General features: G+C 39.7%; 1 protein-coding gene across 2 annotated transcripts in view; it reads right to left on the minus strand.

Annotated features, from left to right (window-relative positions):
- Positions 1–793: 793 nt before the first annotated feature.
- LOC128695255 (ubiquitin carboxyl-terminal hydrolase 19) overlaps positions 794–16,332 on the minus strand; it is a 77,138-nt gene continuing 61,599 nt past the window's right edge. Inside the window, exon 20 of one of the 2 annotated variants that reach the window (XM_070095484.1) lies at positions 794–3,057. The gene's annotated coding sequence lies outside the window, so the exon portion shown is untranslated. Of the gene's footprint in view, positions 3,058–10,890; positions 15,864–16,332 lie in introns of those variants that run through there. The other variant, XM_070095483.1, reaches the window with a different exon arrangement.

The following is a 16,332-nucleotide window of genomic DNA, read 5'->3' on the forward strand; positions in this document are numbered from 1 at the left end:
TTGTACTTGGGGAAATCTAGTGAGCACCCAGTGAATGAAAGCCTATGTAGTTAGTGTACAATTTAGGAGACATGCACAATGAGCAAGAAAAATCAAAATTGAAAAACACTAAACCCATGTGGGTCATACAGTGCAATGGTGGCTTGGGTTGTAAGGTTAGGGATGAATGGAAGTGGAAGTACAAAATGAATATAGGTGGTGTAATAGGTTAGTTTCCCTTAGTCACAGAGGTAAGTAGTCTGTATTAAATATGGGACATTAGGCAGAGTCGTTAACTTGGTACATCAGAGCATTTACAATGCATTAAGTGAACTGTTTGCTCTTTGACAGAGGACATTAATTTTCAACACTGTTAGGGAAAACTGATTAAGTACTGGAATATAATCTGAAAAAGGGACTCATCCCCCACCCACTCCTGTGGCATATTGTGAATAACAGACCAAGTGGATGAATATGTTCTTTGCCCTGAACTGCCATGTCCTAGGAAGAATAATTAAAATGTAAATTTGGAAGTTTGATTGTACATTTTGGAGCCCAGTTAAAAAAAAAAAAAAATTACACAGGTGGGGTGGTTGGTAATACTTAACACTGAAAGCTGACCCTACCTTTTGTTCATCATGTATCTATCAGTTTTATAATGATAATAATAATATCAAACAGTTGGGTTTCAATATTCTCAAGACATTTTTTTTTTCTTCAAACTTTATACTGTATAACAAAATTTATTTACATTCCAAAATTCATGGTTGCAACTTAAATTTCTATACATAGCCAGTTGTTAAACCTGCAGGTCTTTTTATTTTTTTTTTTTTTTTATTAGTGCTAAAACAATTTGATTTCAGATTTTATGATGAGACACTCCTGGCCTAATGATTTAAAACACTACAGTACATCAAGTCTTGGTGTACTGTAAATAAAATGGTATTTTCTGGCTAGATAAGTTAACTAAAAATTTCCAGTCTTTTTAGCTAAAGAGCCTGAAAATTTAACTGCACCCTCCTTTTCTGATTTGTTTAGTACTGAATGACCCTTTTGGGTTTAGCACTTTATTTGATTGGGTTTCTGAGTTGTGGCAGAAGTGTAAAAATTATCAAGTCTATCATTGTTAAACGAGAGGTTTTGTAAATGCCTTCATAATACCATAGTATAAGCTAAATTTTCATCATTCAGAATTTTTTTTTGTACTAAGAATCGCATTAATATTTTTTCAAAGTTCTTTCTGGAATGCAGTATACATATATTAATTTATAGTGCTCTTATAATCTTTTAGAATTAGCTTCAGTGAAACTGTATTGTGTGTGTTACAATCCAAAAATGTATGTGGGTGTTAGTAAAGGTACTAACTGTAGGTGGATTAGACCTGATGAGCTTTTCAGTAACACATGGAGGGGAAAACTACACTTTTGAATAAACCTTTTCCTCCCTAGCACTACAAAATTTACATTATCAATAAAATATATTTAGACACCTTATATTCTCCAATAATACAATACCTTATAGAAGGTAAACTGGCCATGTTCCAAACTTTTATCACTTCATAATTTACATGAATAAAATATTTAACATATTGACTCTGTTTTTCAGTAATTTGTCCACATTGGAAATCAAGTTAATACTTCTCACTAATAAATCAAAACAAACTAAGCTTATGCATGATCAATACACAAATCCATTATACTTACACTTATGCATAAATATGACAAGCAAATTCATTCAACTGTTAGTTAGCTGTACACTGCAGGCATACAGTACTTATTAAAAAATTTATTAAAAAATAACTGATCACACAAACTTATACACCTACCAAGTTCACTGTATGTACAGTAATTTTTAATAATTACCTATCTTAAAAAAAGTTCTAATAACTTCCACTGTGACACTTTCAACAAATATAAAAAAAAAATAAACTATCAATGTATGAAGGGGAAAAAAAAAAAAAGGTTTACTAATGTATAAAGAAAGTCACAGTGCTGTGCTGAAGCACACCACAATGTCCACAAATTGGAAATTATAACCAGATAAGCTTGGTAGTCTGTTTTGCACTATCTTGAAATTTATGTATGTACTATGTATTCTCCACCTGAGAAATTATAATAGTCCAAAACATTGATAAATTTTTATTCTCAGTTTGTGGGCTGTATGTGATAAAGCTTACTACACGTTTTTAGGAATCAAAGTTCTGCAGAAAAGGTTGCACGTCAAAACCACTATACTCATAAATAAATAAGTTCTTATTTTACTAAAGTATAAAATGAGGTAAAATCCTTGATCAATGCCTTTGAGTCAGTAGCACAAGAAACAGAATAGGAGAAACTTTACACACAAGCTTCTGTAAAATGCAGCAGTCTCAATTATTCATTGGCAAATACAGAACCATCAGTAACTTCACACTACTTTCTGCTGAGTGGTAAAATAAGGCTGATATACAAGGATGATAAGAAATGAACTACTATATATAAATTTAAATCTCAAAAAAAGAAAGTGCCAACTCCTTAACAAATTTAAAGTGACACTACAAGTGAAATGCAGGTGAGGTAGAGGAAAAGAACATTCAGGTTTGATGTATTCTAGATGATAGAGCTACATGTGATGAATACAGTAACATTGGCATCTAGACTAATCCTGTTTAAAAAAAATGGAGGAAGCAGGGGGGGGGGGGGGGACTGTCTACATATATTGCCAAAAGACAGAAAAACATTTAGGTACTATGTATAAATCACCCATGGTTCATTTAAATGCTATGTCAGTGAAGGCAATAAATTATATGAAGATAAACAGTAATTTGAATCATACCTAACCAAGATTATAATAAAAATAAGCACTAAACCCATATGGTCATACAAATACCAAGAGAAATTCAATACTAACTACATAGAATTCTATGTCTAACTGCAAAGATTTTTTGTACTATTATCAGTTACCATTCAAAGGAGGTGCACTGATGCCAATGAAGGGTTCTTGATCCAAAGAATTGGAGCTAGCTTGCTTTTCCTTCAGCTGAATGACAGTTTCCCATTCCCCAAGGCACTGTATGACCCCCTACAGGTTTAGTGCTCCCTACAAAATGAAAATAAATTAAATTACAAAATACTTCATGGTCAACATTCAAAGAATGCAATTAAAAAATAACACGTGCATTGTAAATGCTGACATTAAATGTTATGTTATTACAAATTAAAGAGAAGCATATACAAAACTAGGTGCTGAAATACTGATAAGCTAAAGCACAGAAGCAAGAAAAAAAAAAAAAAAAGGAATTACGAATCCAAGCAAAATTCAGTCAAGCATAATTTAGGTCAAGAGTATTGAAACAATGGCCAAATTTAAAAGCTTTCTAATTACACAATAACCCCATTAACAATACAGGTAAAATTACTGTACATCTCTACAAGTTACATCACGTAAAGTAAAAGGACACAAGTGCAACTAATGTGACATTTTATTGTGGCAAAGTTTCGCTCTCCAGGAGCTTTGTCAAGCCGTAACGGCTTGACTGGAAAGCGAAACTTTGCCACAATAAAATGTCACATTAGTTGCACTTGTGTCCTTTCACTTTACATATTGTTGGTAATTCTACCAACTTTATTACAAGTTACATCACTACAAGTAAGAAAAAAATTTAATTTAATACAAATTAATACAGTACAGTGCAATCCCATAATTTGTGGGGATTAGGCTCCTGGAGCTGATGCGAATCCTGAAACCATGGTAGAACAGGAAAATTTACTTCTACGAATTATATATATATTGCACGTATCTGCGTGATATTGACATGAGAATAAATGAACGCATTTTAAATGAAATCCTAAGGTTAGCATTCAGTTTAGGAGTTATGTACCAAGCAAAAAGACAATGGGCACCAAGAAAAACCATGAATAATAGAAACTATCCATAACATGACCTTTCTTAAAAACATTATATAATCAAATTTCAGATTGCAAAGCACAGAATCAAGGGTTTGTCTGTATATTATTTAAAAATCTTTATATCCCATAGTAAAAAAAAACCCCTGAAAGAATAGAGAGAGTTGCTGGTCTAGGACATTCAGTTTCTCTTATTTATGTATAAAAAAATAGTATCGCTATGAAATCATATGACGAGTTATATTTTAAGAGTCAGCTATACAGTAGTATTAATAAATATATTTGTGAAATTCTCATTTTCTATCATTCTTTCATAGGTAAATGTTTCACTGCTTATAAATGGGCAAAAATTTGGGCAGACCTTCAATGCAGCTTATTTTCAATGAAGAAGAATTTGAATTTTAAAGAGGCCAGGACAATAAATTACACTTCATTTAAAAGAATCATTGGCACTTTTGTGTTTGTATATGTGATTCAGAAATGCTCTCATCTATATTATTGCCTCATGAAATCCTTACAATTATTATTATTATAATCAAAAAGAAGCGCTAAGCCACAAGGGCTATACAGCGCTGCAGGGTAGGGAAGGAAGCAAGGGAATTGGATGGCAGGAGGGAGGGGGGATGATCAGCAGGTTACAGAAAACAGCGGGGCAGGGGATAGTACGGGGGTAGAGGGTAGCAAGAGATACAAGTAGAAAGGGCTGAAAGTATCAGAATTTGTGAAGTAAGTCAGTCGTTGTCAAAAAGTCAATAAGAGAGTCCGGATGAAAGGTGGGTCCATCAGCGAGAAGGGAAGGTAAAGAGAGAGCAGCGGGGCGAAGACGACGACAGAGGTAAATTCTGCGTGCTCGTTGATAAAGTGGGCAGTCCAACAGAATGTGGCTGACTGATAATGGAGCTTGGCAATTCTCACAGAGAGGAGCAAGACGCCTCTCCATGAGATATCCATGAGTAAGACGAGTATGGCCAATGCGAAGACGGGAGAGAGTAGTCTCCCAACCTCGACACTGGTGATAAGAAGACGGCCAGTAACCTATACTCGGTTTAATAGACTGAAGTTTGTTGCCGAGCATAGTAGACCAACGTTGTTGCCAACGGGTGTGAAGGTGGGAAGATATTACAGCAAAATAGTCCGTACATGGAATACCTCTGTAAGAAACTGGTAGGTCATGTACTGCTGACCGCGCAGCAGTGTCTGCCTGTTCATTGCCCTGTACGTCAACATGACCAGGGACCCAACAAAAAACAATATCTTTATGCTTAGTAAAGATGCGGCGTAGCCAAAGTTGGATACGGAGGACTAAGGGGTGAGGTGTATCAAATTTTTGTATAGCCTGTAAAGCACTAAGGGAGTCTGAGACAACCACAAATGATGACACAGGCATAGATGCAATACGGATAAGTGCTGTAAGGATGGCATATAATTCAGCAGTAAAAATACTAGCTGAAGATAGTAAATGCCCTTGTACGACGCTGTCCGGAAACACTGCTGCGAATCCTACGCCGTCAGAAGACTTAGAGCCATCTGTGTACACAGCAATGGCATGAGAATGAGAGTGAAAGTGGTCAAGAAAAAGAGAGCGGGAAGCGACCGTAGACAGTTGGGCTTTCGAGCAAGGGAGGGAGAAAGAACAGACTCGAACAGCTGGGACCTCCCAGGGGGGTAGGGAAAAGTGAGATGCTACATGTACATAGAAAGGTGGTAGTTGAAGAGAAGACAAGAGCGAATGAAGGCGAAGAGAGAAGGGACGGAGTAAGCAGGGGCGGCGAACAAATAAAGAATGTCTACTAATATCAGTGACCATTCTATAAATGGAAGGATTGCGGAGATCATGAGAGCGTACATAGTAGCGCAGGCAATGGGCATCACGGCGATCGGATAAGGATGGAACGTTCGCTTCTGCATAGAGGCTTTCGACAGGGGAAGAGCGAAAAGCACCAAGGCATAAACGTAATCCTTGGTGATGAATGGGGTTAAGGCTAGAGAGAGTAGCAGGAGATGCCGCTGAATAGATCTGGTCACCATAATCAAGTTTCGATAAAATAAGGGTGGAATGTAGGTGAAGGAGGGTTCGACGATCAGCTCCCCACGAAAGATGAGCAAGGGTTTTAAGAAGGTTCAGCCGGCTGTGACAAGTTGCCTTCAGAGAGGTAATGTGAGGTTTCCAGGATAACCTACGATCAAAGAGGAGGCCCAGAAACTTGACTGTATCACGTTCAGGGATACGTGAGCCATAGAGGTACAAAGGATGATCAGAGATGACAGAGCGTCTAGTGAAAGTGATTTGGTGGGTTTTAGTGCTGGAAAATTTAAACCCATGTGTGGTGGCCCAATTGGAAACACGGTCGACTGCATGCTGGAGAGAAACTGTAAGGAGGTGACAGTCAGCGCCTGCACAGGCAATAGCAAAGTCATCAACATAGAGTGATGACCAAATATTTGATGGAAGACTAGAGGCCAAATCATTAATAGCAAGGAGAAAAAGTGTTGTGCTCAGAACACATCCCTGGGGGACACCTTCAGCTTGGACAAAGTCCGGGGAGAGCACATTATTAACCCGAACACGGAAATGCCTGTCAGTTAAAAAGTTCTTAAGGAAGGATGGTAGATTGCCTCGAAGGCCTAAGGAGTGGGCTTGGGCTAAAATATTATACCTCCAAGTTGTGTCATATGCCTTCTCAAGGTCAAAAAATATGGCAATAACTGAGTGGTTATTCGCAAAGGCATTACGAACATACGTATCCAAGCGCAGTAAGGGGTCTATGGTAGAACGTCCCTTACGAAAGCCATATTGACGAGTGGAGAGACTGTTGTGTGTCTCTAAATACCACACTAAACGTCTATTTACTAGACGTTCCATTACTTTGCAAACTGCACTGGTAAGAGCAATGGGACGATAGTGGGAGGTTTCATGTCCCGTAGTGCCTGGTTTGCGGAAAGGGAGAACAATGGCGGATTTCCACAGCTGTGGAAGAACTCCTTGTGACCAAATAAGATTGTAAAGGTGTAATAGGACTGCAAGGGCTGACTGATGTAAATGTTGTAGCATACGAATATGAATGTCGTCGGGCCCAGCTGCCGATGATCGACAAGCTGAGAGTGTTGCCTCCAGTTCTTGAAGTGTAAAAGGCACATTATACTGTTCTTCTCTGAGAGAAGAAAAGTCCAAGGGTGCTAACTCTCTGGCAGACTTTGAGGAAAGAAATGAGGGGCATAGATGGAGTCCCTGAGAAATACGGACCAGATGATTGCCAATTTCATTGGCAACATCTAGTGGGTTTGCTATATCAACACCGGCAACCCGCAGAACAGGAGCCGGGTCAGGAGAATATTTACCACTCAGTTTTCGTACTTTTTTCCAGACTGCACTCATAGAGGAAGCAGAGGTGATGGTGGAGACATAATCTCGCCAGCAAGTGCGTTTAGCGTCACGGATGACACGGCGAGCGATCGCACGCTTCTGTTTAAAATCAAGGAGTCGCTCTGTGGTTCTATTGTACCGGTACCTGCCCCATGCAGCGCGTTTCAAACGTACTGCACGAGCACAAGCAGGAGACCACCAAGGCACGCATTTCTGAGAATGCCTGCTCGAAGTTTGGGGTATAGAATGAGAAGCTGCGGTGAAAACGGAGGACGAGAAGAGGTGTAAAAGCTCATCGATGGAGGACGAAGAAGGAACCTCTTTAAAAACAGTCAGGTGTGAGTAAAGGTTCCAATTTGCCCGATTAAATTGCCAGCGTGGGGTGCGAAGAGGTGGCGAATATGAAGGGGAAGTAAGAATGATTGGGAAATGATCACTGTCATGTAAGTCCGGGAGAACAGACCAAGTAAAGTCTAATGCGGCGGAGGAAGAGCAAACTGAGAGATCGATGCAAGAGAGAGTATGAGTCCGAGGATCAAAATGGGTGTGAGTACCTGTATTTAAAACATGGAGGGGGTGGGTGGCAAGAAAAGCCTCTAACTGAATTCCACGGGAATCACAGTGAGACCCTCCCCAGAGGAAATGGTGGGCATTAAAATCACCAAGTAACAGAATCGGTGGCGGTAATGACGAAACAAGGAAGGCAAAATCCGGAATAGATAATGCCCGAGAAGGAGAGAGATATAAAGAACAGAGCGTATACCACCTATGTAAGTGGATACGGGCTGCTGTGTAATGCAGCGAAGTATGAACAAATAGCTGATGGTACGGAATATCAGTGCGGAGAAGAAGGGCACTTTCATTAAAGGTCCCATCAGGAAAAGGATCTGAAGAATACAATAAATTATAGCCTGAGATGTGAGAAATAACAGCAGAGTGTAATTTTGGTTCCTGTAAGCAAACACCAACAGGGGCAAACTGGGAGAGTAACATCTGAAGCTCACCCCGATTACCCCTGAGGCCGCGTATATTCCACTGTAAAAAGGCCATGATTGGCAATGATGAAGATACTTGAAATCCGCAGGTAAGGGTTCCTACGGACTAGAAGGGTTAGAAAAGTCCACATGCGGAGGCAGTGGAAAATGTTCAAGCAGCGAAGGAACGGTGCGCTGTGAAGAAAGGAGTTGCGCAGATGGAGCAGAGGAGAGAGGAAGAGCGGAAGGTGGATCAGTGTCCATTGATGGTTTGGTCTCTGCAATATATTCAGAGATTGCTTCAAGTGTTTCGGAATTCAGAGATGTCGTATGGGAGACAATATTGGGAATGGTAGGGGGAGGATGAGTAAAGATTGGAACTGTATTGGACTGTACCAAGGTAGGGGGGGGCGAAAGGGTGGAGGGAACTGGAGAAGCGTGGCAGGGGACAGAAGAGACAGGAACCTGGGAGGTGGCAGAAGAGGAAGAAACTTGGGAGGGAACAGGGGAGGAAGGTACATTACGAGGAGGAGGGTGAACCTCTGCACTTGTAACTGAGCCAGTGAGAGGGGAAGAACTAGGGACAGAGACAGGGAGGGTAAAATGAGGAGGTGGAAGATGGGTAGGAGGTGTTACCGGACCTTTTTTTGACTTTTGAGAAGTAGAGGGACGATTGGGAAGAGGTGTCGTACGAGGTCTCGTCGATACTGAGGCTTGTAAGAGAGAACTCGAAGAAGCGAGATTAGACTGAGGCGTTGAAGTAGGGACGTCTGAGCCGAGGACAGCAAAAGGATTAGATACAGGAGTGATTATGGGAGAGGTAACCACAGAGGTGGGTGTAGAAGATGGGATACCAGAAGTGGGGGGACGTTTTGAAACACGGGAATAAGAAACACGTGGGAGTCTCCCTTGGAGGCGGAGATGAGAAACTGCCATGGCATAAGGGAGACCTTCTGTCTCTTTGAGGTAACGGATTTCCCGCTCGTTTAAATAGACCTGACAACGGCGAGAGTACGAAGGGTGAGCCTCATGACAGTTAAGGCAAGAGGGAGATCGATTGCAAGACGTATTAGAATGGTCATCGGCACCACAGACTGGGCATTCGGCGATAGATCTGCAATATTTCGCTGGATGGCCAAATCGCCAGCAATTTCTACACTGTTGTGGTGTAGGGATCACCTTTCGAACTTGTAACCGATGTCCTGCTATATAAACGGAGGATGGGAGTTCTCGGCTGTCAAAAGTTAAACGAGCCACATTGCTAGGGTATCGTCTCCGCCCACGGGCAGGAAGAACGTAAGTGTCTACCTTGAGGATTGGGAGATCTTGGAGTTCCAGCTGTTCTAGAATATCGGTGCCACATGTCTGGAAATTTTGTTGAACTATGGTATGGGGTAGAATAACGGTACCACTACAAGAATTGAGGGAATGATGTTTTTCAAGGGTGACAGGAACAGTATCTATATGGGAAAGACGAGAGAGCTCACGAGCCTGGGTAGCATTCTGTACGGTAATGATGCGCGTACCGCTCTTAAGAGCATGAAAAGAAATATCTTTACCAACATGGCGTAGGAGTGCCTTGCCAATACTATGGTCAGAAAGATAGGCAGTAGAGGAAGTTGGTCGTAAAGTGAAGAATTTAGTCCACTGTTCAGTCTGAAACTGAGCGTGGAAAGGTAGTGAAGGACGTGTCGATCGTTTCTGAGAAGAACGAGAAGGTGAAGGTGGAGAAGTATCATCAGCAGGTAATTGTCGTTGACGTTTAGGCGTGGGACCAGAGTTGGTCCGACGTGGAACGGGTCGGCGATTTGAAAATTGCCGCACCGTAGAGGGAGAGGCCGGAAGCATAGTCAGAGGAGAGCGAAGGTCTGATAAATCGAAGGAGTCAGTCGAGGCCTCAGTACCTGAAGCGGGTGAGGAAACAGCACCGGCAATAGGTACAGAGGCATGAGGAATGTCTGAAGAGTGGTCCAAAGACGAGGCGGGGTCAGAACGGGGTGCGGTATCAAGAAGGGGCCCGGGGGTACCAGGTTCATGGACTAGGGCTGCCATGGTTAGGTTACTTCTTTCTTTTTGTTTTTAAGAAAAAAAAAGAAAGAAGAAAAGAAAATAAAAATAAAAAAAGAAAAAAAAAGGGGGGACCGGGGAGGGATAGTTCCTAGGAGGAATGAAAGGGCCAGAAATCTCCCTCCGCGCCCAAGAGGACTCGACACCGCTAGTAGCGCAGATGCAGCATGGAACCCGTGCCATACCCTACCCTTCATGCCAGTAAACCAGCAATCTGGGATAGCAACCTCACATCTGCCGAGCTACCTCGGTGGACAAAAGAGAGGGCGGCCGGATATCCGCCACAAAGCATACCTCCTTCAGCCACCACCCCCGGAATCCGAAAGGTGGCTTCCAGAGATACACCCGTCGCCCAAAAGACACCCAAAGCTACTCCGGGATACCGGAGAGGGATCGGGACATCCCTAGGCAATCCAGATTCCACGGCAAACTACGCCACCGCCAAGAAACCTCAACGGAATGGGATGGACCCCGGTGTCCTTTCCCCCACCTAGGAACTAGCGCGCCTGTGGGAGAAATCACGAAGGCTAAAAAGAGGAAGGGCAAAAGGGAGGGGTGAGGAGGAGGAGGAGGAATGGAAAAAGGGGAGGATGGGGAGGATGGGATAGGGGAGGGGAGAATGGGGGGTAATTAGGTTCGGTCTGAGGAAGAAGACCGACAGGGCTAATTCCTCAGACCAAGAGCCTCTTCACCACGCCAAGGAGCCCCCCTTGAAGAGGAAATCCTTACAATAACTGCATAAATTTACCAACTCTTGACCACACAGTTACCTACCAAATTACCCCAGAAACAACTTTTTCTAAAAATCCTAAGCTAATGGAGGAGGTAGAGCAAACATGAATGCTGTTTGCTGGCAAATCTATGTATGGTTAACAACTGAAAAATAAAGTGAAGGAAAACAGACTTTAGTCGAGTATATTTATTTTGCATTTCATACTTTTCAGCTATTGGTTCACTTCAGTGCTAATTAGAGAAACTTTATACAGTGATGTATAATTAGTTAATTTGTATGAATATAAGACTGGGATGATGTAAATGTATATCCATATACTACATGCAAATTTGCATGCACATTACTATATTTTTTATGCTGCATTTAATGTTTTATACTTTATGAAATATCACCAAGAGTCAGGTCACTTTTTTCTTATAATGTATGAAAGGCACAGACAATTTTGCTGATTAATGACAGAACCACAATGAATATAAAGAACCCCATAATTTTTTTATTACACAATCAAGCAAATATGATATAGTATATGGTAAAACCTCATTCTGGTTTATATTTGATACATACACAATAATTAGTTTAAAAGTGAATTTCTCTTTTTGTAAACCCTTGAAAGCATCCAGCGCAACACTTTTTTGAAAAGTTCAAAAAATTTCTTGAAACTTAAACTTGGAGAATGCAAATAGTATATTTATACAGCTTGTGCACTAGTTACGAAAGGAAGTTAATTTAAGTTTCATATGGCAAAGTCTGTTTTCTCATAAATTGTAGTCATTCAAAGTATGATTTTTTTTTTTTTACATCAGCTATTTCCCACTAAGCCAGTGTCATTCAAAGGAAACATTCACCATTCAACCAATACCTGTGTCTTACCAGGAATTCAAGGACATCACAACTCAAATGGCCTTCCAAACAGCAACATCCCCATTCATCTATCAGAGTGCAGGGACTGTACTTCCCACCTTATTAGCATATATTCAAAGATTACCTAGAAACTTAAAAGCAATCTTACAATTAATTGTATAAGTAGTTAACCTCATAAATGCATATACTATACACTGAATAATAATTTGAAAAAGCAAAATGCTAGGAAATGGATGACAAAGTTTTTCTACTACCCACAGAAGGTGGCTATCATAACCTAAATAGAAAATTATGGACTTAAAAAAATAAACTGCCATTATTTTTTTCCAAACAAGGCAAGAAGATCTTATAAACCATACCCCCGGCCGGGATTGAACCCGCGGTCATAGAGTCTCAAAACTCCAGCCCGTCGCGTTAGCCACTAGACCAGCTAGCCACAATAAGATTCATCCAACTAGGTATATTTCTACACCATAGGAAAGTTAGCACAGGCACCTCTGTGACCACAAATGCAAGTTTTTACAGACGAATCTCCAGCTAGCGTGGCCGTGACGAACTCTAGCTCAAGTCCCTTCACTGCCGTCAACATGACTCAAGAAATCGTAATGACACGATTGCAAATAAACCATACCCCATGGGGTATGGTTTATTTGCAATCGTGTCATTACGATTTCTTGAGTCAAGAAGATCTTATAGTATTAATGGTACACAATACCCACAAGCTGATGAATAAAATGTGAAACACTTGGTTATTCGTATTACCAAAATGTTTTGCATGTACATAGGGCTTCTTCAGTCAAAAATAGGCAAGTATAACACTGGAGACAGTAGTGGTATTAATTCTGAGGTAACCAGAGGTAATTAGACTAAAGAAGAGTCATGCAGACATCTCACTTCTGTTTCAGTACATAAAGTCTGACTGCATGATTCTGCTTTAGACTGAGGAAAGACCACCACCTATCAAAGCTGAGGGACTAATCACCTCAGTTACTACTACTGTATTATCACGTGTTATATTTGCCTGTACTTAACTAAAAAAAACCTGCTGTGCAGGCAAAACATTTGGGCAATAAAGATTCCAAAGTGCTGTACACGTTTCCTTTTTAAAAATATTTGTTGAATTTTTTAGTGATGCTAGGTGGATGTCTTCACAATTCTAAATTCATATCATCTTTGCTTTCAAGAACAAAAAGAAACAAAAAAAAAGGGATTCTTAGTGGATTCTGAATCTCTCACTTGACCAAATTTGGATAAGTATCCAATTTTGTCGGAGACAGTAATACACGCCTTCACACTTTTTCCATCCATATATATGTGAGACTGCCTTCTTGTTTCTACTAAGCAGAAGACCATGCTTATGGTGAATGCCATTATTAAGAACCTTAAAAAGAATCACCACTCACTAAAATACTGGAAACAGAAATAAAGCAGTATTAGCAATACAGTGGACTCTCATGCATCATGGGAGTTTGGTTCCTGAAATCGACACTACTTATGAAATGGTGACTTAGAATAAATAACATGGAAAAAATAGGGCTGAATTCTTGACACCTTCCAACTTTTTTTTTTAATGTAAATTTCTTATTTTGTCAAAAATAATCAGTTTTTTGAAACCTTGCATTGTAGCTACTATTGCTTGTTGATCTAGAAATGCATCAGGTCATAAGTTGTTAGGGGCACATAAAAAGTACATTATGTAGACTTAAGATAACCTAAAAAAAAAAAAAATAAACCATGTTTCATGTAACCAAAAAAAGTTACTAAAAACAATCTTTCTTACTTTAAATTCCAATGGAGTAGCTAAAAAGATTGTGCAGTAATTTTTCTTACTGTAACTTAAATTTTGGTTGCTGGTGCATAATGACCCTGATGGTTGATGTGGCCCTACTGGTCTGAGGTGGATGACTATGTGACTGTGATTGGTGGGCTGAGGTGGATGGCTGTGGTTGGTGGGCTGAGGTGGATGACTATTTTTACCGAGGTCAATGCAGAGTTTGCTTGCTGGGGTCCTCAGGTATTCTGTCATCTCTACTGTTTTATCCTGCAGTATTTTATACATCTGATAAGGTATCATTACTTGGTCCAGAATCTGCTTCATGAAGTGTCAGGATCCTCAGTCAAAATGTCTACAATTTTACTGATATCTTGTAGTCTCTCACATAGGCTTAGAGTGTCAACAGTTTAGGTTCAAGTTCTTCTCTGTCATCCTCTTCCATTATCTGCCTCCCTTCTATCTGGGAAGTGAGCACCTCTAACATTTCCTCTGCAGTTTGTTCATCAGCATCTAAAAGTTCAGTCATGTCTTCTGGCTGCATATCTTCAAAACCCTAACCTGTAGCTCTCCTTGCCAGATCAACAGTTTCCTGGACCGAGTGAAAACCTGTGAAACTATACACCACGCTACGCCATAATTTTTTCCAGTCTGCTGTTATTTATAGAAGCACTGATCCAATTGTGTTTACACCAAGGAGTGATACTAGCCACCTCATTAATGACAGCCTCATCCTAAATGTGGCACACAGGGGAAATATTCCACCCTCCATTAAAGCAGTTTTTCCATCTGCAACTTGCAGGATTTTACACAAAATTTAAACAGCAAGTTACTGAAAATCTGAATTACAATTGAACAAATTATAAGGTAGTGCTAGTGTCGACTATATGCATAACTTTTTTTTATATAAACAGGGCACTAGTCACTATATACATGACAGTGGTTAATTTTAAGCTGTAATACACAAGTCCTATTAATCTGCTTTCTATATTCAGTAATCTCAACTAACCTATTTTTCTAAACACTGTATAATGAATACATAATTTACCTTAGGGCATAATTGGTACAGGCGGGCCCTGCTTTACAGCGTTTCACTAATGCAGCGGTTTTCAATTATATACCCATTCTTCATTTATTCAGACTTCCTACAATAAATATATTCACCACTCATTATAAGCTATGGACAAAAATATTTTAAGGTAAGTAATATGTGTATTGTATATGCATTTTTTTAGGCCTAGCTCTATAGTTCACTTAACCCTTTCAGGGTCCAGAGGCCAAATTTCAAAGTGTGCACCAGGGTCCAAGAATTTTCAAAAAAAAAAAAAAAAAAATCTCGTGAAGTGGTAGAATCTTTTCTGAAGGTAATAGAACAAAAAGTACGAAATTTGATGGAAAACTGGCGAAATTATGCTCTTGCGAATTTTGATGTGTCAGCGATATTTACGCATCGGTGATTTTGCCGACTGACTCCCATTTTAGGCCAATTACATTACAACAGTCAACCAAATTTTTAGCTATTTCACTAGTATTACTTCTATCGAATGAGCACAAGAAATCGTCCAGTCAACTGTTTCAACTACAAAATAAAGAAATTGGTAATTTGGCCAATTTATTGCAAAGATCAAAATATTCCAATTTCAAAATAGGGTCCAGAATAAACAATGCAGGCATTCCTGGCATTAAACTAACATTTCCTCTGTTCATTAGTTATGTTCTCAGGCTTTACAAATTAATTCCATTTTGATTTTTTATTCACATAATGAATTTTTATTCAAACCAAAAAATAGAAGATTTACTGTTATGCAACACTGTAATAATTGTATAAATAATATCACCACATCTGTGAACGTATATTAGACCCAACATTTTCATTACTTTGAGCTTAGTTTCAAGCCATTTCCAAAACTAAAATCAATCAAAATCATCTCTATTTCTGTATTATATCTTCCATTCTATCAAATGAGACCAAGAAATTGCAAATACAACTATAAAAAACATACAAAAAAAACACTGCAAAATCGCTGTTTTAATTATGGTCTCAGTTTTTTCTAGTCATGCACTGTGTACTGCATTATTTGTTTTATGTGGTGCACACATACCACATAGATGTATTCTCTCATATTAGGCCCAAATTTACCACTCACAGCTTATCTGAGTGAGCTGAGCTCATGGCGTAGAACTACGGTTGGGACCCTCAACTCAAAGCCGTAGAACTACGGCACGGACTCTGAAAGGATTAATATATGATAGTGTAAACATTTTTTTTATTAACACATTTACAGTTTCCCACCAAAGCAGGGTGACACGAAAAAGAAACACCATCATTCACTCCATCATTGCCAAGCCAGAGAAGTGCCTACACTACAGCTAAAATAACTGCAACATATCAATACTCCCTGATGTTATCAGGGTTTTATATGCATTTGAAAGTTAATAAAGGGCTATGTTTCACTTTACAGCAGTATCCCGGAACCTGACCTGCTGTATAAGCGGGACCCTACTGTATTTATATTTAGGGGGTAGATCTAAATTGATTGGAGTTACATAGAACCTGAAGAAGGGAGAGGCAATCAGGTTCTATCCAAGGGAAGGAAAATTAAAATTTCTTGGATCATGATCCCCCTCACCAGCATCAAGGTACCTAACTTCAGGGGGGTCCCCAATTATAATAATTTGTAATAATAATAACATGGTTA

This window comes from Cherax quadricarinatus, chromosome 50, assembly GCF_038502225.1.
Source record: "Cherax quadricarinatus isolate ZL_2023a chromosome 50, ASM3850222v1, whole genome shotgun sequence".
Taxonomy (NCBI): domain Eukaryota; kingdom Metazoa; phylum Arthropoda; class Malacostraca; order Decapoda; family Parastacidae; genus Cherax; species Cherax quadricarinatus.